Source organism: Schistocerca nitens, chromosome 3, assembly GCF_023898315.1.
Source record: "Schistocerca nitens isolate TAMUIC-IGC-003100 chromosome 3, iqSchNite1.1, whole genome shotgun sequence".
Classification (NCBI taxonomy): domain Eukaryota; kingdom Metazoa; phylum Arthropoda; class Insecta; order Orthoptera; family Acrididae; genus Schistocerca; species Schistocerca nitens.
This window is the reverse complement of record NC_064616.1, coordinates 457,856,722-457,883,787: the sequence shown is the minus strand read 5'-3', so window position 1 is coordinate 457,883,787 and position 27,066 is coordinate 457,856,722.

The window sequence follows — 27,066 nt, the reverse complement described above, 5'->3', positions numbered from 1 at the left end:
AACCCCAGATTTTGTGAAACTTTGCAGAAAATCATAGATTTCGCATTATTTCGTTAAAAACCGTAGCTTACGCGTTGTTCGTCGCATTATCTTCAAATGAAATTTTCTTGTCTGTAATAATGACGTTACACCAAAGCTCACCAGCAACTTATCCTACTGAAGTCAAAAGTCCTCCATGAATTTCACAGACTCGTGCGAGTTCTTCATGCGAAGGGCACGGTGTCCCACTAAAGGTTTCAATAATTCTGCCAGATATTTTGCACGTTGATATATCGGTGAACTTGCGTTTTTTAATATCGGACGTAGGGGCATTTCTTCTTGATATACTTTCGGGAGCTCAAGGAAGCGTGAAAATGCTGGCGCTGAGGTTGTAGTTGTTATACCCTTTTTCGGTGCCAAGTTAGAGTTCTGAAGAAGAGGAACGAACCTCTTCGCCACAGGTGATGTCGCATATTTCTCCAGTTCCTTGTGTACTGGATCCTTCAGCAGCGTGAAGATTTTCTGATTATATTCAATGACACACAAAACTACAGCATTGCCTCAATCCGCGGCAGCACCGCTGGACATGATGGCGCGTACAATGCTTCCTTGTTAAGCCGTCGGCATATTGAAGGAAGGAAGACTGTGTTTAACGTCTGGTCGACATCGAAATCATTAGAGATGGAGCACAAGCTCGTACTGTGTCAAAGATGAGGACGGAATCCCCCCGGCATTTGCTTAGATCGATTTAGGGAAATCACTGGAAACCTAAATCTAGATGGCCGGAAGCTGATTTGAACCTTCTTCCTCCAGAATGCAAATCCATTCTGCTAACCACTGTCACACCTCGCTCGGTTCGGCACATGGGACGAGTCAGTTAACGTTGACGCTGCGCTTTACGGGTTTTGTAACGTCACTTCCTGCTAGTTCACTTTGAGAAGCCATTTCCTCACGTGAAACACAGGGTAATTTCTGTGATATTTTGACGACATGCCACGTAGTGAAGATTCAGTACGAAAGAAGAACGCTTCCTACGTTACAAGCAGAAAAAAAGACGCCATACTGTATTTGCAGCGTTCAGCAGCAGCCCACATTCGGTGGTTTTTATGTTATACGTTATACCCTATGAATATGTATTGTTTCTAAGCACCAGTACATTGAATTTCTCGAGAACGAATCATTATTGGTACTAGTCTTTCTGATAAAATGACTGGAAACGTTATATTGGTGCTTAAAGTAGTTCTGTACTTAGTTATTTTCGCGTTGTAACTCACGCTTTATCTGCGTAAGTCGTTTTAAGGCTAAGGCCCATTTAAGTTTCATGAAAACGTGCCATTCTCGTCAGGATTTGTTGTAACTAAATTTCAAATAACATTTCGGCGATTAAAGCCTTTAGAAAACTGTAACATAAAATACGAGATTGCTAGACTCAAAGTTAGGGCATAACGTAGTTGGTTAAGCCTCCGCGTCCTGGAAGAGGACGTCAATTGGTAGTGTTCGCCTGCTGCTACATACTTTTTTCTTCGCCTACACGTTTTCTTAAAAGTTATGGGAATTTCCAATGAAATTAGGTAGAAATAATTTCTGTAATATTTCATGTAAGGGGTTCTCTGCCAGAAGTGAATTTGTTCGATTTGACGACTTTTTATAAGCTGATGTCCTTACTGGCTGGGCCTGCATCTTTTCGTTTTGTCTTATTACATGTCCACGAGCACTGAAGTTTTTATCGATGTATACTACAGACAGGAAAACGTGACTAGCATATTATCAAGAAATGAAATGTGCGTTTTAATAGAACTAATGTAGGAATTCTAGGTGCGTCCATTTTTATGAACGAACTGTATGGTTTGCGATCCAAAGAAAGTCGACAACTACCACTCGAGTGCGCTGAGAGCGCAAGATCAAGTTAACCAGCTCGTACCGTGTGCCGAGGCCGCTGTCTCTCGTGACGTTGGATATCCCGCCTACGTGCACGTCAACGTTAGCTGCCTCATCCCCTGTGCCGACGGTTTTACTTGCATCTCGCAACGGATCTCTCAACAGATAGTAGTGCGTGAACATCATTTCATACGCAGATTGCAAGTGGCATAAACGACAACGTGGTACAAGACAACCAGTGAAGTATGACAGCCTAGCAGGAAGGCGAACGCATAGGGTACACCTCTCTGCCCATAGAACACATTAAACAACACAGGCAAGGTACTACAGGCAGCAACGTCAGTGTTGTCCAAAAGCCATAATTCTGCACCAACTCCGAGAAACGTGCCGAAACAAGAGATCACAAGCAGGGTGAAACATGAAATTCACTTTCTGCCAGTGTAAGCACCGAAAACGCTGAAACATCATAGCTGCACAGCGCTGAGGACTTTACAACCTGGGTGAGGATAAAGACACTAACATGATGTCAGTGGATAAAAGCCGTGAGACCGTTTTATTTTCGTTCAGGATCGTAGACCCACGTCACATACCTTGATTCTGGAATGGTAACTAACGAATTATGCAGACGGACAGTGAGTACAACAACACCTGAAGCACAACGAACTGTTAGCATGGGGAAGACTGGTGCGGCGCGTCTACGCTAGACAAAAAATAACACTCAACTTGACAAAAAAATAACGTCAGCTATAGTTCCATTGAATGCTCCATCGTCTTCATTTTCACGAGACGAATATGAGGAGAAGTAATATCTGATTATTCTTCGAACTTACATTGTCGGAATTCTTACACTTAACTTCTTCGTGACGCACGACGACTTCACTCTACAGTTTGTCACTTACGTTTGATGAGCATCTCAGTACGACTTACGCGTTTACTAAAAGAACTCGTAAAGAAACAAACCGATCTCCTTTGGATCTTACATATCTCTCCTATTTGCTCGATATAGTAATGGTGCCAGAATGACAAGCGATGTTCAGGAGTCGATCGATGAGCTGGTCTGTAAGCTACTTCTTCCGTGGATGAATTACCTCATTGTACGGTTTTGTCAAAGTATCTCAGCCTGGCATCTGCTTTGCCAAGAACTTCTTCTAAGTGGACTAAGGCTGTTGTACTTGCTGTAAATAACCGCCTCAGTGTCCTCCTGGCTATACACCTGTAAGAACTTAGGGTGACATGAACTGCCGCAAGTCTGTTGAACGGTAACGAAAATGAATTGAAGATTTGTATTTATAGCCGGAATCTAGATTGTAGTTGACACTATGAACCACATGACCACGACACTTTGCTGTATGCATCCCACTCTAGGCACTCGCGAATAACGCGACAGATATAACCTTCTGAATGAGGGCATGAGAGCTCGAAACTGGGACATAAATTAAATTTATTTTATTTAACTAGTTTCTGTTTTGTAAAATGAGCGGTCACTAATTACTAAAAAGGGAAGATTGATCCCAATTTTCTTATGTTTTGTTCTGAGGAGCCGCTGACATTCGTAAATGTATTTTTAATACTCCCTAGAGTATTAGTTATCAATCGTTTGTCGTAAAAAAAAAAAAAAAAAAAATGGGTCTGAGCACTATAGGACTGAACTTCTGAGATCATCAGTACCCTAGAACTTAGAACTACTTAAACCTAACTAACCTAAGGACATCACACACATCCATGGCCGACGCAGGATTCGAACCTGCGACCGTGGCGGTCGAGCGGTTCCCGACTGTAGCTCCTAGAACCGCTCGGCCAGTTCGGTCGGCTGTCGTAAACAACTCTTCACTTTAAGTCTTTTAAACATGTAAACACCACTCCGTGACTAGGCCTTAGGCCTGTGCCGTCTGGCCGACTTCTGCCTATAAGGAAGTGCGAGGAGCGATCTATGATTGTCGGACGTGTAATCTACATGTCACCGGTCTCTTCAGCCTTTACTGCCAATACAAGACTCCTGGTGATATAGTTGCTTCTCTATTCAAGTATCTCCTTATTTGGCCTCATGATGCTGAGTGGACCCCGTTCCAGACCCCCAACCCCCCCCCCCCCCCCCCGCCAACTTAAAAGTCAGGCGAGGTACCAGCAATCGGACGCAGGTCTTTTCACGTCAAAGGCATCGTCGCTAATCATTCGGCTGCGGAGGCGGTCAACTTTTAACACATTTTTTGCAGATAAAAATATAGTAAAAGTAGGAGACAATTAATCTTACAGGAAAATGCAAATAATGAACAATTTAAAATTATCAACTGATTGTCCCGTTCAAATGTATTGTACTTACATTTTGCATGGGTCTTCTATCAACCCTACCTGGTACGGATCCCACACTGCTGAGCAGTATTCAAGCAGTGGGCGAACAAGCGTACTGTAACCTACTTCCTTTGTTTTCGGATTGCATTTCCTTAGGATTCTTCCAATGAATCTCAGTCTGGCATCTGCTTTACCGACGATCAACTTTATATGGTCATTCCATTTTAAATCACTCCTAATGCGTACTCCCAGATAATTTATGGAATTAACTGCTTCCAGTTGCTGACCTGCTATTTTGTAGCTAAATGTTAAGGGATCTATCTTACTATGTATTCGCAGCACATTACACTTGTCTACATTGAGATTCAATTGCCATTCCCTGCACCATGCGTCAATTCGCTGCAGATCCTCCTGCATTTCAGTACAATTTTCCATTGTTACAACCTCTCGATACACCACAGAATCATCTGCAAAAAGCCTCAGTGAACTTCCGATGTCATCCACCAAGTCATTTATGTATATTGTGAATAGCAACGGTCCTATGACACTCCCCTGCGGCACACCTGAAATCACTCTTACTTCGGAAGACTTCTCTCCATTGAGAATGACATGCTGCGTTCTGTTATCTAGGAACTCCTCAATCCAATCACACAATTGGTCTGATATAATAAAAATTGTATTTGCTACTGCTCATGCTCAGCTCACGTTAGAACATTGGTATTGTTTTACAAATGTTTCACAGTGCATATTGCCATCAGTTTGTTTTATCCTTACCAACATTTCTCTTTTATAACAAGAAAAGGAGAAAAAATTAGCTCTTGAGAGAGCCGAACTATTTATTATCAGTACATGAAGGAGTCAGATTTATGTGGACATCTACATTCAACAGCCATCTAGAGCGCAGTGAATGTCATTACACACTGAAATTTAAGAAAATACGATAATACGATAGGGCTCTCCTACTCCAATGAATATTATCCTCACATGGTCTTTTCCTATTAATATCTTTGGTTATAATTTATTTCGAACGAACACTGTAATATTTTAATATTTAGCAAATTGAATGCATTACAGAACTTAGGCTCCTGCCCATTTTCTCGTGAATTCTTTCACAATAATCAATGAAAAATGGTTCATAGAAATAATTCTTACGTATTAAGAAAATTAATACGCATAATGGAACAAAAAGGCGCTGGAGGTAACACTGAAGCAATACCATACTCATGATCCTTCAGTAAATTCTGAAAAGAAGTATTTTGCTCGCGAACGCAGACATCGTTTACCACCCTGCGGCCACAGAAACAATGAAAGCATTTTAGAGAGGCCTGTAAATAAAAGACGCCTAAGTTCACACATGTGACTTTCGTGACGCCATAAGAATATGAGAATTAAGGTAATATGAGCAGGAATGAGAAATGATCTTATACAAAAGCGACTGAAAAGAAGCTTTGGGTAGCTTCAAGAGAGGAAAGGCAGTGTTTGAGGCATTGCAGTTTGTGGAAGGGTGACAGTGGGGCCATTTGTAACGGAGGAGACATTTCCACAGATTACTGGTGGGGCCGACAGTCGGGCATGGGGAGGGTAGAGGGTGGCAGACAGGGCCAGCGCACTGCCTTATCTGCACACCCAGCGCCTCCTAATGACCACCCGATATCTGGCCTGAGTGATCAGCTGTGTTCGTAAACTACAACCATTCAGACCCAGGAAGTGAGGATTCCGCTACGCGTGAACTTCACTCGCTCTAAAATTTTCATAAAAAAAAATACGTCCATGGACTGACTAAGTGTTGGTTACAAAGTGCGCAACAAGTATTGTAGCATGGGAAAACATGAATCTCATACAATGATTCTAGCCACAGTGTCTTAATTTAACCCAAGTTTCGAGAAAAAAGCACAATAATTATGAAGCGTTTCGCCCCACACTACCAATACCGCTCAAAATATAGGACAGACCCCAAACAAATTTGGTTTTCGATGGGTTCCCTGTATCAGTTAAGACAAATTTCGGAGTAGTATTTTTGAAAAGGCCATAACCAACTCCCTTCACATTCGTTCCTAAATATTAGCCTGTGCTGTAATACTCCTGCTCCTACTTCCTCCTTCTGAATAGTTACACGTAATTGGGAAACTAGGAAATTCTGTAGTCGTGCTATCTGTGTAGAAATATATTAATTGTCATGTGATTTAAACCTAACGAAAAATACTGAATGATATTCATAATGTTGCAATCATGCTTGCACTTCAGTTTACAACGTTGTGCCACATTACGTGGATACATTTTGCAGTAAAGAACACTCTGACACTTTTAAGCACGTCAAACGCAAATTAGCGACTTCAGTGTGCTGTAAAGATTCGTTTCCAGGATTCTGTTACAGTTTTCACACCACGTCAAAATTAAAATGTTTGAGACACAGGTCGCTAGTACTTTTAGTGCTGTAGTATGGAGTGAAGTAGGAGAACAATGACTTCACCAAATTTGACTACTATAGAGAATTCAGCTGATGATGTCAAAAAGGGTTGACATCATGGTGACAATCCCACGTTTCCTAACCCAGGTTTTAACCCTCCCCCACCCCACCCCTCAAACGTAGTCTACATCCTCTTCCTTTCAACCCTACGATACACTCAGACCCTCCTCCTCTTTTTACCCCCCATTTACAAGGGCTTCAGCCAATCAGCCCTCCCGCTGCACTTTGGAATATAAGAATAAGGTTCACACACACAGTCACTTGACACTCAGCTATTGATCGGTTTAATCAGAAAAGGAAGAGAGACTAACAAAAATGCTACTTTTCTCAAAGCTGCTTATTCATTGAGGATATCCACTGAAGTGATAAACGCAATGTAATTCACAAAAACTCCATTTCCATTCTTACATATGACTGTCTGTAAGGTAGATCAATGAATGGTTTTTTTTCCTTGCCGTTCTATGGCGTAGTAAGCTCAAGCTATAGGTCAATACTGGAGAATACACAATTCTCAAATCCGTTTGCTGCAGTTTATGAAACCTTAAGAATAAATCTCATTCCTTTGTTATACCTGTTTTACTACCTCACCTGGCAGCAAAGAAACTCCAAAGATCCTAATTTTACGACTCAAACGTTACAGATGATATTTTAAGCACAAGTAATGAATTTTTCTGTAGCTACCAGCGTTCATACACAGAATGTCTGCCGTCTCTATAGATGAAAAATGAGCAGCACACTTCCATGCTATGATATCAGTCGTTATTTGAAATTTAATCATAAATAGCACCGAGGCATGGTAGTTAGTTTTTAATAACTATCTTCCTCCCTCGTCCCTTTCTCTCTCTCTCTCTCTCTCTCTCTTTCTCTCTCTCTCTCTCTCTCTGAAGTGTAATTTCATTCGCGTCCTTGTCAGTGCTAATGGGTCAGCCTGAATGGGTCATCTTTAATAAATCTGCAGTACCATTCGCACAATTTTCCAATAAAATAGTCTGATCAACGTCACATTACCTTCCATTCACTTTAATAACAACTCCTGGGTATATATCTCAGCAACCACCGTCTTCTAAGTAATTAAAACTAGCTGATTTATGATTAAGCAAAACAAATGATCTTTAAAATTAACACAGTGTAGTACTTGTACTGCAGCAGAGTGATTTGGTCTATACTTACTTACATGATATTACTAATACCAGTAGTTTATTATAAGCTTAATACCTTATACTCGAGTTTTAACAATCTTCCATTGTAACTGATAACGCTACCGAATTTAAAATCTGGCAAATCAGCACCAAATTGGTTTGGAATGTTTCCTGTTCAATTTTGCCGGCCGGTGTGGCCGAGCGGTTCTAGGCGCTTCAGTCTGGAACCACGCGACCGCTACGGTCGCAGGTTAGAGTCCAGCCTCGGGTATGGATGTGTGTGATGTCCTTAGGTTAGTCAGGTTTAAGTAGTTCTAAGTTCTAGGGGACTGATGACCTCAGATGTTAAGTCCCATAGTGCTCAGAGCCATTTGAAACATTTTTTTGTTCAATCTTGTATTATGTTACATTAATTTCTGTATTTGTTTTATCAAAAAATCTGAACCCAGCTCTGAAGCGAAATTATTTGCGTTTTGTTTAAAACATCGCATATCTGTGAACACAGCCTTAAGCCTGGAATGGCAGAGGTATCATTTACATTACTAGCTTACAAATAACTCGTTTTGGTACTAATGCCGAAATCGCTCATTGTTATTACGAATAATAATGTTTAATCGTTGATTTCATATATACTAGACATTACACCTGTAACTGTTGATTAAGTATGTTACATATAGTTGTGTGAATGATAGCTCTGTCTTGAGAATCACTGCACGTACAATCCGAGTATTTCCAGCTGATAATACTGCTTCAACGATGCATATCTGCTAAACGTACATAAAATATGTTACACCAGTTGTTTGACATTAATGCATTAATAGTCAGTACATTATTAGTGTCTGAATAATCTAATAATACAAAAACTCCATCTCTGCTACATCTAAAGCCAAAGCGTTATATCTGGTAACAGTTTTAATAAAGATACATTCACGGATGATATGTTACACTAGTACATACCCTGATCATAAACAATTAGGTATGCCTTTGTCGCTACTTACCACTGTTGTCGCTATTACTGCTACTACCTACAATACATCGCTAGAGTAAACATTCTTATTAAACTAATTGAAGTCGTGTAAACAGCTGCATTCTCGTTAAAAAATATGTAACGTTTATTTTGTAGCTGACCACATACCCCCGTACGGAGTATCAAGGCTCTATCTCATCCTTTTCACATATTTTCGTCTCAGTGAATGGAAAGGCCCCACACTCTGGAGCCTAATCCTCCACATTATGAGTTGATTATTGTCTTTCACTGATAACGTAAGTTTATATTTATTATTCTGGAAAAGGCGTTATGGCTGGACCAAATTAAACAATGGATGAACTATGGACCTCGCTGTGGTGGGGTGTCTCGCGTGCCTTAAAGATGGAGATGGTTGTACCGTAGATGCAACTAAAACCGAGGGTTACCATTTGAGTGGCCAGACAAACGTGTGATTTGTGAAGAAGGGCAGCAGACTTTTCAGTAGTCGGACTGGCAAGAGTCTGGATGACTGACTGATATGGCCTTGTAACATCAGCAAACGTGGCCTTCCTGTGCTGATACCACGAACGACTCAAAGCAAGTAGACAGGCGTACAGCTTTACAGTATTGTAAAACGGTGATAGCATCGTCTAGGGTAAAGTCCTCTGGAGGTAAAATAGTCCTCCATTCGAATCCTCAGGCGAGGGCTATTCAGGAGGACATCGTCATAAGTAGAACCAAAACTGGCGTTCTACAAGTCGGAGGGTGGAATGTCAGATCCCGTAATCGGGCAGGTAGGTTAGAAAATTTAAAATTGGAAACGGACAGACTGAAGGTAGATATAGTGCCGATTACTGGCGTCCAGTGACAGGAGGAACAGGACTTCTGACCAGGTGAGTTAAGGGTTATAAATACAAAATAAAATAGGGTTAATGGAGAAGTAGGTGTCATAATGAATATGAGAACAAGAATGCAGGTCAGCTACTATGAACAGCGTAGTGAACGCATTATCGTCGCCAAGATAGACACGAAGCCAACTTTCAACATAGCAGTACAAGATAATATGCCAGCTAGCTCCGCAGATGAAGAGATTGAAGAAATGTGTGGTGAGATAAAAGAAAATATTCAGATGGTTAAGGGAGACCAATATTCATTTGTGATGGAGGGCTGGAATTCGAATGTAAGAAAAGGATGACAAGGAAAAATAGTAGGTGAAAATGGACTGGGGGAAAGGGGGGAAACGAAGGCAAGGACGGAAAGAGGAAACCGCCTGGTAGAATTTTGCACATAGCATAATTTAATCATCGCTAACATTTGCTTTAAGTACCATTATAGGGGGCTTAATACGTGGAATAGACCTGGAGACAATGCTAGATTTCAGATTTAATGTGTAATGGTAGGACAGAGATTTCGGAGCCAGATTTTAAACTATAAGACATTTCTAGAGGCAGATGAGGTCTCCAGCCAAAATTTATTGGTTATGAGCTATAAATTACAACTGAAGAAATAACAAGAAAGTTGGAAATTAACGAGAAGGGACCTGGATAAGATGAAAGAACCAGAGGTTGTTGAGAGGGTCACAGGGATCATTAAGCAACGATTGACTACAACAGGGAAAGGAATACAGTGAAAGAGAGCAGCTATGAGAGATAAAACATTGATGGAAGCAGAGGATGAAATGGGTGAAAAGGAAAGGCATAGCAGAAATCCTTGAATACCACAGGAGATACTGACTTTATTTGCTGAAAGGAGAGTAATAAATTGCAGCAAATCATGCAGGCGAAAGGCAATACAAACTCTAAAAAACGACAGTGACAGAAAGTGCAGAGTGGCTAAACAGGAATGGGCATAGGGTAAATGTAGGGATACAGAAGCGTATATCACTAAGGGAAAGATAGATACTGCCTTTAGCAATCTGGCGTTCAGGAACCCGGTATTCCGTAATGTATTCCATAATTTTCTTATTTTAAACATTTTTGCTATTGTAACACTCTGCAGATATTGCACAGTACTTCTACCTATTCTGATCGCATCCCTGGTCATTCGATCTCCACGTGTGGCTTTTTTCCAAAATTCCATACCTGCATGTGTTACTGTGGAAGGTAGTTCCGGTTTAGTCCCAGAGACTGTCAGTTTCACATATTCTAGCCCCGAAGTGCGTCTCTTCCCGATAGATTACGGTTTCAATACCTGACAATGACTTTTCAGGAATGTTGCACCCATATCAGTTTACTACTCAGAGTGTTTGTTATACGTCCACTTTGCTACTTTCAGACCTTTGGTACTTCCACAAGTGTCTCATTGCTTAGAAGAACATGAACTGTAGATTTGATTCCCAGAGACGACCTTTCCTAGTATTCCTTGCAAGTATTTTATGAAATACCCAAAGCAAGCTTCAGTGACCGAGAATGGTATTTCCACACTGCGTCCAGTCACTCTCTTCTGAAAGCCCCATCTCCCTCTTTTCTTGAATCTACCAATGAACTAAGAAGTATGCATGCTATATAGTGCAACCGTAATGGTATCTCAGTGACTTACGTCCATTGCCAGTGCTATATGTAGGTTGTGGTTGTAGTAATTTCTCGATACCTCTCCATGTGAGTTGGAATTTATGCTTTTTTTCGCTCTAATCATGTTTTTTACAATCAAGAGTTGTTCTCCATGTACGGATCAGAGTCTCAGCAACGATGCTTCGTTCTTTGTGTACTGCATGTGACTGCTACTTGCGAGTCCCAAGAACAGTACTTCAAACCCTTAGGTTCCTTTCCCAAGTCATGTTTACGTATCTCATGTCATGTCAGGGTGCACACAAAAGACGAAAGGCCCGTGCCCATGAAGAGATGTTTGTGTACCTTCCAACGTATCGTATTATCAAGAACAATCTCATTTTACGTTCCTCTACGTTTAGGGCACTGTTCAACTATATTGCTAAAGACAACCTGCACTTTGAAAGTGTCTCACTATACTCACACCAGACGATATTGACTTCTGATAGCTCTGATGTTCGCTAATTCAGCATCGCACCAGTTTCTGAAAATTTCGCACACATCGTAGTATTTCGTCGTGCACATACAACCGAATATCCGTCATGTAGTAGAATGGATCATCTCGGTCGGCCTACGCACTGGTCCACAAACCTTTCTCGTGTGTCAGAATTATAATAAAACACTGTAATTTGATTACCAGCGACACATTCAAGGCTACGGAGATTGCGGCCTGGGTGTGGGTACCTTGAAGGTGCCCGAACACTTACTCCTGTAAAATGATGCTGTAAATTTCACCTGGAGACCATACTCATCAGCAAATTGCAAACTCAGGGTAGGCATTACGGGTCTAATGAAATGTTTTTCGTTACATGTGTATTCTGAGGAAGCAGCAGTCCTTTGTTATACAGGTATAGAAATTTTGGTACGTCCTGCAGGGAGCTAAAGATGGTCATGAACATGATGGTTCACGTTGTCTTTACGTATTTTCACCTTTTCCCTATCAATTGCTACTTAAGATGTAAATATATTATATCCTCGCTTCTAGACGCGAGATACCACACACAGTACGCACTTGTTGCCTCCTACATTAAGCCTTTGAATGACACCAGCAGACACTACCTATTTTCTCCTTCCCTTCTTTCCCTCAACCGATCATGCGCTATGTATCTTCCCTTCTTCATAGCTAAGATGAGAGCAATTCTATGCTCTGTCGTGCCGATCTCGAGTCGTTTTAAACGTTTCCTACACGGAGTTCCCTCTACTTTTGAGGACGTCATTCTCTCGAGTGTATTTCAAGTTTCTTTCGACAGTTTGCCTTCTTGTTTGCTGCTAATGAATAATAAGGCATTTTTTGTTCAATATGTAACATACATACTGTCTTCTTAATGATCAAGTTAGATAAGATTCACCGGACTGATGCAAGTATCCTTGGCTGACCGAAGTATTTTCAGTAATGTGGGCAGTTGTGGAACTTTGAACACCGATAATAACAAGTATGCGTTGTAACTGGAACACAGATACACGTCGATATAATTGGCTTATGGCTGATTACTATCTACGGTTAGTGTCCCAGAATTAAGAATTATCAGCGAGATTCGAGTTCACCCGTACAACTGTCTAAACAATACGCTTCTGTTCAAATGGCTCTGAGCAATATGGGACTTAACATCTGAGGTCATCAGTCCCCTAGAACTTAGAACTACTTAAACCTAACTAACCTAAGGACATCACACACATCCATGCCCGAGGCAGGATTCGAACCTGCGACCGTAGCAGTCACGCGGCTCCGGACTGAAGCGCCCAGAACCGCTCGGCCACCGAGGCAAGCTACGTTCTGTGTATCGCCTATTTATTGGCTGCTCAAAGAGCATAGTCATCCTTTATTGGATGTGCTTTTCATCCATCTTTACTCTGCGGCCTCGTTACTTCGCTTTAATTTAATACTTCCCAGCTTTTTTCTCAGCCAGGCTCATTTGTTTTCTGTTATTATTTTACATGCAAGAGCCAGACAGCGCAATCTTCTTTACAGTAAGAGGATCATGAGTTCATCACATTGCAATTTAGCCTGCTTCATTGACGAGCCGAAGAATATTAATGGCATACTACTTCTAATTGCGGCTTCTATCGACTTCTTCCTTCGGTTTTCGATCAACGCTAAGATTGTTCTTTCATAATTTTTTCCAATAGGTACACAGCCAGTAATCTTGTGATAGAAACTATTACTGAGGTCCGATACACTTTGAAGTGAGAATATCAAAATACCTTCAATAAATTCCTTCATTTCGAAAACCAATACACAATCGACTCTAAAGACAATGGAGACACAATATCGGACCAAACAATTTACCTTTAACGAGTATAAGCTTTTTACAGGTAAATTCCATAACTGCTATACAGAAATTACATTAATAATGAAATATGTGATTGACAACGTGAACTCCTGTGAAAAGGTCAGAAGCATTATAAGCTTCCACAAAGATTGAAGGCTACTGACGACAAATATCATATATATTGCTTCAAGCGATAAGCAATTTTCTTAAACACCATTTTTGTTCCTTAGATATCTCTAGGTCAACATAACTACGCTACATACAAGTGATTCAAAGAAACGACTCGAAGAGTAGATAACACTGCTCATATATTAATTTTACAGAACTACGTGAATGTGTTGTGGCAGCTGTAATTCACGCAAGTGGTTAACAAAGTAGAAAACTTGCGCTGTGTAAAGAGAATTGAGTAATTTATCTAGTTATATCGTCCTTATTTCGTTTCTCAAAGTTTTTCCAAATGTGGGTACGAGAATGATTCTTCCTAACATGACATGGCTGACGCAGCCTCATTGTTAAGCGTCCCAAAATTAAGTAAGTTCTTATGCTGTATTTTTCTTAGTACTATTATACATTGTCTTTTTTCATTCTGGCATTTCATAGATCAGTGTTTTAGTATTCTATTTTTTTCTTTTAAAAATTCTGCATCTGTTATCACTTGTAGCATTCGATTCTGTCACTGAAAACTGGCACTTCCAAATGGACAAAAATAAAATAAAGTCAGGAGCGTAAAAAGAAGGATGGAAAGCAAATCAGTAGTGAATAATATGTTTCCCATGAAGGACATACATCACATAGCATGAAAGTTTTTCAGAACGGAAAATGAACGTACCGATGTAGAGAATATTACATGTTCTTCAGAGTTAATATGCCTTCTTTAAATGATCTTTACAGCTTTAATACCACCAAGAGAAATACGTCTAGACGATCAACGATAAACAATACGGTACATGTGGGTAAGCTGTTTATCTGGAAATTATAGATATACTTTCATTTCATATGACGGTATTCTTCAGTAACAAAACTGTACTTCCCCTTCGTCAGCAGACATGTGGAGTTTCCTAGTACTTAGTAGATCCACCAGGAAGTGTATGTCACAGTACGAGGGTTACCAGTAAACGATTTCAGCGTTCGGTCTGTTAGTGTTGGACGTATTTTTACTCGACTATTTGGGTATTTCGATTGAAAATAGTAATCAGATAGTAAAAAATAGATTTTTGCAGCGGGAAACATGTGCAGCATCCTCAAAGACTATATCTCATTTTATTGAGAAGTGAGGTGACAGGTGCTTCATCAATGTAGCAGCATATGGCAAGTTCAGCTCAATGAAACGCGCATGTCACAGTAAAAGGTGGCCAAACAGTTGCATCAGTACACAGTCTGCCCCAACTGGCGGCAAAGCAGGCGTGTATTTTGGCACAAAAATGATCATAAAGGTGCTGAATGTCATCCTGCGATACCCTGTCCCACGCATCTTGCACTTTTTCTATCATTTCGGCAATGGCTCTTTCAGGCCCTGGGGAACAAGTATATTCCTACTTCATCATATCCCATATATATTCAAATAGTGAGAGATCTGGTGATCTTGTTAGCCAGAGCAGTAGTTATACACCATGAAGAGCATGTAGCAACGAAACAGCCGCATGTGGACGTGCACTGTCCAGCTGAAAAAGGAAGTCACCTTCCTATTGAGGAAATGGCACTGCAAGGGTATAACAGCCTGTGCAATGTAGCGGGCACTGCTCAAACAACAAACCGCGTGTTGTATCCGATGGACCCCCACACTATGAAGCCTGGGATGAGATCTGTGTGTCGTGGGGAAATGCACTCTGTAATAGGCAGCCCATCAGCTCTACGCCGTATGCTTATACGTCCATCACTTGCATACATATGTAACCTATTCTCACCACTGAAGACAAGACAACGCCATTCCACTCCTTCACGACACCAGGGTTGACGTGTTTGGTGGTGTCAATGGTAGCCTCCCGAGGAGCATACGTTATCTTAATCCTGCTGCAAACAGACCATTTCCAAAGGCCAAGATCCCTGATGAATCAACACGTGCAGCGTGTATCCGGATTTCGTCCCTGTAAGATGTTCAGTCGACAATCGCTGCTCGCACAATGCGGCTATCCTGATGTGCGTCTGTACTTTGCGGACGTCTTGAAACTGGACTGCAGGTGTGGGGATATTCCACAGACCATTGTTGAAAGCACTGATACACAGGCGACTCGTTGCACCCAACACCTCAGGCAATCCATTGATACGTCCATCCAGCATCCCGCAGGTCCACAATGTGACATTGTTTATTTAGCTGGAACTATGTAACAGGAGTATGTACTCGTCAGTGGGGCTTGGTTGTACCCTAGACTGAATGTTGCGAACAATTTTCCCCTCTGAACTCAGCATAATTACTGCCTCCAGAGTCAAAACATATGGTGCACAGACAAGCTTCCTGAGCGCCACCAATTCGTCAATGACCGTGACAGATGAATCACAAACATTGCAACTCCTCAGTATGCACATATTACACCCTGTTGTCACTGAACACAATCCTTGAGGGGCTTGCATCTTTTCCCGCCGGTGTGTTATTTTGAACCCTTACTTATCACGGATCGTGGAGCTGTGGATTGATTTGGCTGTTACTCATTTGAAAAGGTTAGGTTTAATACCAGTCAACGGACAGTTGATATGCTACATTTTCGTGGCTTTTCATTTTCATCTAGTTAATACCAGATCCTGTTCTCAGTCTCCGCTTTGATTTTATCTGTTCTGCGAAAGACTCTAAATTCGTAATACCGTAACACTGTTATCAAACTGGTGATAAAATAACAACGTAACAGTGATCAACGGTTAAGTGACATCTACTAATCGATGTCTGGTGGCCTTGTTACAGACGAAAAGATGAGGACTGACCCTGCAGGAGAGAGATTCAAATTCGTATTCGATTCTGCGGAGTAAGTTTCCCTAAATCCCCTTCGGGCGAACGCTACTAGCATAGATCTATACTATTTAACACCAACTGCAAGGTTGCAAACTGTATATAACGACCTGGATGTCGACGGATCTTTTAAGTGTAAACCTTTCATCTTTCCTTCCAAAGAAAAGCTTGATTATGGTTATCCGTACGTTCCTTTTTGGGACATAATAGTTTACGTTTAAAAGAAGAACGAGTTAATTAATTGAAGGACACAGTCATACACAAACCACCCGTGTTAAAGACGTGTCCATAGTCGTAAGGAGTAAAGAAATTACCCAGTAGCCGTCCGAAACGTACAGTGCCTGTCATCTACAATAGATTCACTAGCGCATAATGACTACTGCCAGTTAAAAGCTGTTTAGTAACGACCTTAACTCGGAAAACCAGGCGTCAGCCTCAAGGAAACTTGGTGCTGCATTGTCCAGCTGCAGGTACCACAGTACCTTAATCCTGAACGTAAATGAATGGTGTGCGGTACTATTAATTCTGTAAGAACAGGTCACACCACTGCCAACAAAATGAAGAACATGGTAAACCTGAATTGTGAAAAGAATGTTGCATCTGAAGGGTCAAAGAAAAAAAAAGTCAGAGAACACTTTCAGCATTTATCACCTGTTGGATCTTTGTCATTTCTGTTATCTCCAATTCCGTTGTATCAGTAAGATTTCAAATATGTTGGAATGGTTCAAATGGATCTGAGCGCTCAGGGACTGGGTGTTGTGTTGTCCTAATCATCATCATTTCATCCCCATCGACGCGCAAGTCACCGAAGTGGCGTCAAATCGAAAGAGTTGCACCAGGCGAGCGGTCTACCCGACGGGAGGTCCTCGTCACACTCCATTATTATACTATGGGACTTAACATCTGAGGCCACCAGTCCCCTAGACTTAGAACTACTTGAACCTAACTAACAAAAGGACATCACACACATCAATGCCCGGGGCAGGATTCGAACTTGCGAGCGTAGCAGCAGCGTGGTTCCGGACTGAAGTGGCTAGAACCGCTCGGCCACAACAACCAGCAAACTTGTTGGAAAAGTAATTATACGCTGTAGAGCTGGAACTGTTAAGTTTCTTAAATGTTTCCTTCTACCAGTTTCATTTACTCATGTGCCTAGTCTACAGTTTCCGTCTTAACTTTGAATCACACGGCGGTATATTTTCAGCATGGCGAACCTATCGAGCGCTGTGGTCCAATGTGGTGTGACGTGAGGCAATAACCTCGTATTCGGGAGCATGGCGGTTCACACTGAGATTTAATCCTTAATCACCTAAGGCGAATGACTCTGTTGCTCGTCCTAAGGATGACGGTTATCGCTGAAAGAACCGGTTTACGCTAACACCGGATCTTTTGTTTCTAGTTTAACCTAGCTGTTAAAACCAATGAAAATATCCGTTTCTGAAACAACCGCTTTTCGGCTTTTTATTACTATTGATTCCATAACAAACAGATTTGGAATAAAGGTTTGAAAAATTATAACGGAGGTAAAGGTGTCGCAGATCACAATCGATATGAGGTTGAGGCTATGACAGAAATCGTTCTCCTTGTCTCCAGTTAGGATTGCAAAGGTGATGGAGACGGGTGTGGCAACGGCAAGAAAGAAAGGTCACAAACTGATGATTTCCTTGCATCGTCTCTTCTGGGTGATAGTTTTTCACCCCGAAGCAGCCCCAGATTAAACGTTTAGTTACCATCCCACGTTTATGGTACATAAATAAAATTATTGGTGTACTAATCAAATATGCCTACCCTTCTAAACCACATTTTTGATGTTCACTCCTTACACGATATCTCAATTTTGTTCTGCCACCTTCTGATTTTAACCTTTTAAAGCAAATGGAACAATGTACACTCCGGGAAATTGAAATAAGAACACCGTGAATTCATTGTCCCAGGAAGGGGAAACTTTATTGACACATTCCTGGGGTCAGATACACCACATGATCCCACTGACAGAACCACAGGCACATAGACACAGGCAACAGAGCATGCACAATGTCGGCACTAGTACAGTGTATATCCACCTTTCGCAGCAATGCAGACTGCTATTCTCCCATGGAGACGATCGTAGAGATGCTGGATGTAGTCCTGTGGAACGGCTTGCCATGCCATTTCCACCTGGCGCCTCAGTTGGACCAGCGTTCGTGCTGGACGTGCAGACCGCGTGAGACGACGCTTCATCCAGTCCCAAACATGCTCAATGGGGGACAGATCCGGAGATCTTGCTGGCCAGGGTACTTGACTTAAACCTTCTAGAGCACGTTGGGTGGCACGGGATACATGCGGACGTGCATTGTCCTGTTGGAACAGCAAGTTCCCTTGCCGGTCTAGGAATGGTAGAACGATGGGTTCGATGACGGTTTGGATGTACCGTGCACTATTCAGTGTCCCCTCGACGATCACCAGTGGTGTACGGCCAGTGTAGGAGATCGCTCCCCACACCATGATGCCGGGTGTTGGCCCTGTGTGCCTCGGTCGTATGCAGTCCTGATTGTGGCGCTCACCTGCACGGCGCCAAACACGCATACGACCATCATTGGCACCAAGGCAGAAGCGACTCTCATCGCTGAAGACGACACGTCTCCATTCGTCCCTCCATTCACGCCTGTCGCGACACCACTGGAGGCGGGCTGCACGATGTTGGGGCGTGAGCGGAAGACGGCCTAACGGTGTGCGGGACCGTAGCCCTGCTTCATGGAGACGGTTGCGAATGGTCCTCGCCGATACCCCAGGAGCAACAGTGTCCCTAATTTGCTGGGAAGTGGCGGTGCGGTCCCCTACGGCACTGCGTAGGATCCTACGGTCTTGGCGTGCATCCATGCGTCGCTGCGGTCCGGTCCCAGGTCGACGGGCACGTGCACCTTCCGCCGACCACTGGCGACAACATCGATGTACTGTGGAGACCTCACGCCCCACGTGTTGAGCAATTCAGCGGTACGTCCACCCGGCCTCCCGCATGCCCACTATACGTCCTCGCTCAAAGTCCGTCAACTGCACATACGGTTCACGTCCACGCTGTCGCGGCATGCTACCAGTGTTAAAGACTGCGATGGAGCTCCGTATGCCACGGCAAACTGGCTGACACTGACGGCGGCGGTGCACAAATGCTGCGCAGCTAGCGCCATTCGACGGCCAACACCGCGGTTCCTGGTGTGTCCGCTGTGCCGTGCGTGTGATCATTGCTTGTACAGCCCTCTCGCAGTGTCCGGAGCAAGTATGGTGGGTCTGACACACCGGTGTCAATGTGTTCTTTTTTCCATTTCCAGGAGTGTATTTCATTGCTACGGCATGTCATAAGATACTTTCAAACCATTCTGCAACACAAGTGATGTCCGAGGACGACAGAGAGTAACTAATTTATAGACGAGGTGAGGGCAAGTCTCGCTCACGGTAGGTACACGTGTATAATCAAACAGGCCACGCCACACGGCAACAGATATATTATGGTCTCCGCAGTACTGTACCAAATCCTGTCACGTTTTTGTAGTTAGTTTCCAACTGCGGCGTTGTGATTAAAATAGTACTCGAAGCTCTTTACAGCTTCTGCTATAATCGTATATTTAGAAGCAGTGGTAATTTTACGAATAAACTCTACTCTTTTTTTAAAGTGCTATTGAAAAACCACAAATTTTATAACTGCTGTTATAGCACATTGATATGCCCGGTTTTCTTAACTGGTTGTAAGTAAAAAATGAAAAAAAGAAACTGTTATAACCGAAACCCAACAAATACCGAAGAGTACGTTACTCAGAACTTAAATGCTGGTATCGGTTTTAGGTGGTCGGTTTATCCCATCTCTAGCTTGTGCTCTGCCTCTAATTACCTCGTCGTCTGTACGACGCTAAACCCTAATCTTCGTTTTAATTTTTTATGTTTTATGTCTCATATATGAAGGTATATTACTTTCATCTTGTCACGTATTGCCTTTAGTTTAGTGTTTCTTCTTATGGGCTATTGCTTGAAGGTAGTAAAATAAAAATGAAAGAACATATTTCACAGGTGCAGGCCCCCACCAGAGCCAGTACCCGCCGACTACGTAACACGATTCTGCTGCGAGGAGCCGAGCAATGCTGCCGTGTACAGCGACCAGCTTACATGTAACACCAGTCTGCTAACAAGTAACTAAATAGCGAGCAGTTGGTGTTATCCTTTCCAGTTAACGATGTTCGCTTATCGAGCTACTTCTATCACCAGCTATCTCCATTAACTGTTCAGGAAACGTTGCTGCTATTTCCTTTCAAACACCAGGAAATGTGTACATAAATGGGAATTTATGTTGCAAACTACAACAGGCAAAAGAAACTAAATCGGACATTCGATAATTTAAGTTGGTTAGAATCTCATTCTGGAGATATATTAAGAACTTCAAGCAATTTAAGTCCTATATATTTAATATGACTGACGACTAAGTGAGGTACTCAGACGGGGAGAAGAAAAGAAATGAAACCGCTCAATTTGAGATGGTATGTAATGTTAGTTCTGTTTTTTTGTTTTTGTTTTTGTTTTTGGTTTTAGGGCGCAAAACTGCTATGGTCATTAGCACCCGGTCCGTGACTTAGGAAACAGTAAAAAACGAAAATGGAAACCAGCAGCAATGGGAACGAAACTCAAAAAATTGGAGAAACTAAAAGCGGAAGGAAGGCTTAAAAATCCACTACAGAAAGGGGTTGGTTGTCCCCAAATAAAAGCTTCAAATGACTGACGTCATGTCACTGGCAGTAATAAACTCGAGAACGGGACCGGCCGAGCGCGTGTCATCTGCTAAAATGGATGATATATCAGGCGACAGTTGTAGACGGGCGAGTAACGGAGTAAAATAGGGGCACTCAATTAAAAGGTGTCTTACCGTCCACAGCTGAGAGCAGTGGGGACAGAGTGGGGGAGGATCGCCGCTCAAAAGATGTCGATGGCTAAAAAGACAGTGCCCTATCAGGAGTCTAGTTAAAATTACCTCCTCCCGACGACGCGTTCGGGAGGAAGAGGTCCAAGCACAGGGAAGAGCTTTCACGTCCCGCAATTTATTATGGGGAAGTGTCGACCAATGTGCGTGCCATAAAAGAACAACATGACGACATAAAACGCTCCGTAGATCGGCGAAGGGAATCGATCGAATAGCTGGCCGAAGAAGAGAGACTGCAGCCATGGCCGCTATATCGGCCGCCTCATTTCCATAGATACCAACGTGTCCTGGGAGCTAGAGGAACGCCACCGAGACGCCCCCCAGGTGGAGCAAGCGCAGACAGTCCTGACTCCGGTGGACCAGAGGCTGGACAGGGTAGAGAGCTTGGAGACTGAGGAGAGAGCTGACAGAATCTGAACAGATAACATACTGCTCCGCTGATGGTGGCGGATGTATTGGACAGCCTGGAGAAGAGCGTAAAGCGCCGCAGTATAAACCGAACTCTGGTCGGGAAGCCGAAATCGATTTGGGGTGTCGCCAACAATATAGGCACTCCCTACACCTAACGATGTTTTCGAGCCATCAGTGTAAATAAATGTGGCTTCCTTCATTTGTGCACATAGAGCAGCAAATTCCAGGCGATAAACAAGTGAAGGGGTACCATCCTTGGGAAATTGACAAAGGTCACGGAGCAGGCAGATCCGGGGACGGAGCCAAGGCGGTACTGTACCGCAAGTTGTCAAGAAGGTTTTAGGAAAGCGGAAGGAAAGAGAATGGAGCAGTTGACGGAAGCGGACTCCCGGTGGTAGTAGGGAGGAAGGGCGGCCTGCATAACCTACATCCAAGGAGGCGTCGAAAAAAATGTCATGGGCTGGATTAGCAGGCATGGAAGACAGAAGGACTGCTCGCCGATTGTACAGCGGAGGTTCAGCAGTCTCAGCATAAAGGCTTTCCACAGGGCTGGTGTAAAAAGCTCCAGACACTAAACGTAATCCACGGTGGTGGATAGAGTCGAGACGCCGAAGAATAGACGGCCGAGCAGAGGAGTAGACTATGCATACACCTTGCATACACTACTCGTGAGAGAAATGGGGCGATAGCTAGGGGGAGATGTTTGTCCTTTCCAGGTTTCGGAACAGGAACGATGATAGCTTCCCGCCATCGTCTGGGAAAAGTACTGTCGGTCCAAATTCGATTATAAAGGCGAAGGAGGTAACGCAGACTATGGGTTGATAAATGCAGTAACATTTGGATGTGGATACCATCCGGTCCTGGGGCGGAGGAGCGAGAAGAAGAGAGTGCATGTTGGAGTTCCCGCATGGAGAAAACAGTATTATAGCTTTCGCGATTTTGAGAGAAGAAAGCAAGAGGTTGCACTTCCGCTGCACGTTTCTTCGGGAGAAACGCTGGCGGGTAATTTGAAGAGCTCGAAATCCCCGCAAAGTGTTGACCCAATGAGTTAGAAATTTCGACGGGGTCCACTAATGTATCACGCGCGACAGTAAGCCCAGAGACCGGGGAGAAACTAGGCGTACCTGATATCCGTCGAATCCGACTCCAAACTTCCGAGGAGGGAGTGAAGGTGTTAAATGAGCTAATAAAGAATTTCCAGCTTGCCTTCTTGCTATCGCGGATGACGCGATGGCATCGCGCACTGAACTGCTTATAGCGGATGCAGTTGGCCAAAGTAGGATGGTGGCGGAAAACGCGAAGAGCACGTCGCCGCTCACGTATTGCGTCACGGCATGCCTCGGTCCACCAAGGAACTGGGGAGGGGAGGGGGGGCAATTCGGAGGTGCGTGGTATTGAACGTTCCGCAGCTCTAAGAATAACGTCTGTAATATGTGTGACCTCATCGTCGACGCTAGGAAAGTGACGGTCATCGAATGTCGCTAGAGACGAAAAAAAGAGTCCGATCGGCTTGGGCAAATTTCCAGCGTCGCGGGAGCTTATATGGCAGTTGAGGCTACACTCTAAGGACACATGGAAAGTGGTCACTCGAGTGTGTATCATCAAGGGCGAACCATTCGAAGCGCCGACCTAGCGGAACAGTACCGACCGAAAGGTCAAAATAAGAGAAAGTTGTCGTGGAGGCAGACAAAAATTTAGGGACCCCAGGGTTGAGGCAAACTAGATCCGCTTGGTGGAAGACGTCTAGCAATAGGGAGCCACGTGGACAAGGATGTGGAGATCCCCAAAGCGGGTGGTGGGCATTGAAGTCCCCAACCAGCAAATAGGGGGGTGGAAGCTGACCAAGAAGATGAAGGAGATCAGCTCGTGCCATTGGTGTGGACGATGGAATGTATACAGTACAAAGAGAAAAGGTATATCCAGAAAGGGAAAGACGGCCAGCGACAGCTTGGAAGGAAGTGTTTAAGGGGATTGGGTGATAATGGAGAGTACCATGGAGAAGAATCATGAGTCCTCCATGTGCTGGAGTGCCTTCAACAGAGGGGAGATCAAATCGGATGGACTGAAAATGGGGAGAACAAAGCGGTCATGGGGACGCAGCTTTGTTTCCTGAAGACAGAAGATGACCGGCGAGTAGGATCGTAAGAGGATCGACAATTCATCCCGATTGGCTCGAATGCCGCGGATATTCCAGTGGATAATAGACATAGGGTGGACAGAAAATGGAGGAATGTGACCAAGGTGGCCATCAACTCAACGACTGCTTGCGACCGACCGCATGGAGTGGCATTCAGCCAAAGGCAGAAGATCCTGATCCATAGGTTGTTCAGGAGCAGCTCCTGCCACCAGCGATCGGCCGGTTGATCGGCCGCCAGTAGTGCGCCTCGGCGACACAGAAGACTGCCGAGGGCGATTTCCGCCAGGTGGTGCTGTAGATAAGACACGCCTTGGCGGAGAAGGAGATGAACTGGATTTCTTATTAGCCTTCTTGGAAACATGATGTTTAGATGAAGGAGGAACCGGTGGTTGTGAAGTTGGGGTACGTAAAAAATCTTCACGAGTATGCTCTTTTTTCGAAGTCTTGCTGTCTGACTTTTGGGCTCGAGATTTAGCAGAACCCGATGAAGGGTGAGCCATAGAGTGGGCAGGCGAAAGTGGTGAGGCTGAACGGGCGATCTTTGCGCTGGCCGATCTGACGACCGTGGCACTAAAGGTGAGGTCGCAAGTCTGCATGGCCGCCTCCTTTGTTGGCCGAGGAGAAGCAAGGACAGTGCTGTATTTTCCTGTCTGAGGCAAGGTGGGCTGTCGACTGGCGAATAATTTTCGAGCAGCAAAGGTCGACACCTTTTCCTTCACTCTGATTTCCTGAATGAGCTTTTCGTCTTTAAAAATGGGGCAATCTCGAGAGGAAGCAGCGTGGTCACCCATAGAGTTGATGCAACGAGGGGATGGAGGTGGACAAGCACCATCATGGGCATCCTTGCCACACGTGACACATTTGGCCGGATTGGAACAGGACTGGCTGGTGTGATTGAACCGCTGACACCGATAGCAACGCGTAGGATTTGGGACGTAAGGGCGAACGGAAATTATCTCATAGCCTGCGTTGATTTTCGATGGGAGTTGAACTTTGTCAAACGTCAAAAAGACAGTGTGGGTTGGAATGACGTTCGTGTCAACCCTTTTCATGACTCTATGAACAGCCGTTACGCCCTGGTCCGACAGGTAGTGTTGAATTTCTTCGTCAGACAATCCGTCGAGGGAGCGTGTATAAACGACTCCACGTGAGGAATTTAAAGTGCGGTAGGCTTCCACCCGGACGGCGAAGGTGTGGAGCAGTGAAGTACGCAGCAATTTTTGTGCCTGGAGGGCACTAACTGTCTCGAACAACAAGGTGCCATTCCGTAATCTGGAACAAGACTTTACAGGACCTGCAATTGCGTCGACACCTTTCTGAGTAATGAAAGGGTTGACCGTGGAGAAGTCGTGACCTTCGTCAGACCGAGAAACAATAAGGAACTGTGGCAACGATGGAAGAACTGTCTGTGGCTGAGACTCAGTGAACTTACGCATGTGAGCAGACATTGTGGATGATGAGGAAACCATTGCGGAAGAATCCCCCATGATTACCGGCGTCTCCGATGGCGCGCTCCTCCCTTGTGGGGGCCCTCTCTGAGGGCACTCTCGCCTTAGGTGATTGTTCACACCTCAGGTCACACCTCCCGGCAAACAGACGGATGGACCAATCGGCACTTTCGGAAGGTATCAGCTCGGGTAATCACTCCTCCCTGGGCCTGGCCGTTACCAGGGGGTACGTACGTGTCCTACCTGTCTACCCGGGGCGGGGAATTACGCGTTGCCGGCCGTGGTGGCCAAGCGGTTAAAGGCGCTACAGTCTGGAACCGCGCGACCGCTACGGTCGCAGGTTCGAATCCTGTGTCGGGCATGGATGTGTGTGATGTCCTTAGGTTAGTTAGGTTTAAGTAGTTCTGAGTTCTAGGGAACTGATGACCTTAGAAGTTAAGTCCCATAGTGCTCAGAGCCATTTGAACCATTTTTGAATTACGCGTTACCCCGTCACCGGCTACGCACGAAAATGCGTGGGTCGGCCTTCAGACACGCACAGGGAGGAAGAAAGAGAAAGGGAAAAACAAAGAAAGGGAAAGGAAGGAAGAGAGTTCTCAAACGCCGCAGCGGAGAAAAGGGTAAAGAGAAGAGGTACGGAAAAGAGAAGGACAAAGGAAGGATGAAGACATACAAGCAGAGAAGGCGAAGAATGCGTTACATTTACGAGCGTCCGTCTCCGGACGTAGGCACATACCATACTTCCAGAGGGGGAGAAAGGGAAGGAAAGAGCCAGAGGTGAGGGGAGGGGGGGCGAAGATGGGGGATAGGGAAGGATGCGGAAAAGGAAGGTATGCAGCCCGGAAAGGAAGGAGGGCCACATTAGCTCGGGGCCCCCTGGGGGGAGTGTTAGTTCTGTGATAGTAAAATCTAGTGAACTTCACAAAAAATGGTAGTATGATACTGTTTATCAGCATGACGGTGCACCCACCTCTGGCCTGGATGCATGCACTGTTTCGGTTGGGAGAAGTGTCACACAGCCGTTGTATACTCTCTTGAGCAAGCTGTCCCAAAACAGCTGTTTTGACTGATACTCGATACATTCGATACTGGCACCAGCATGGAGTTGTTGTCCGAGCTGGCCCCACACATGTTCTACCGAGTACCGATCCGTGGAAAGTGGAAATTGCTAGCCACGGGAATATCTCGACATCACTCTGACAGTTTATAGAGACACTCGCCACGTGTGGATGAACATGGTCCTGTTTGAAAATGGCACAACAATAATGTAGCATGAGAGATACCATATGAGGACGTACAATGTCCGTGACATATTGTTGCACCGTATTAGTTCCTTCAATCAGTACCAGCCGCGTCCTGGAGTCATATACGATGGCTTCCCACACCGTGACGCCAAGAGTAAGAGTACTGTGACCGTACATACAATGTAAGAACGAGGCCTCTCCCATGTCGCCGCAATACTCACCGTCGACGTTCCTTCGGGATAGCATAGAACTGGGATCCGACGCTGAACACGCCATTTTTCAGCAGTATACGCTTCCCGGTCACGCACCGCTCCATAACGTAGCAGTTTCTGTAGTGGTTTTAACGGCAGTCTACAGGTGGGACGGCAATTCCTGGATGGCAGATGCAAATGTGAAGGGGTTACATTGCCACTG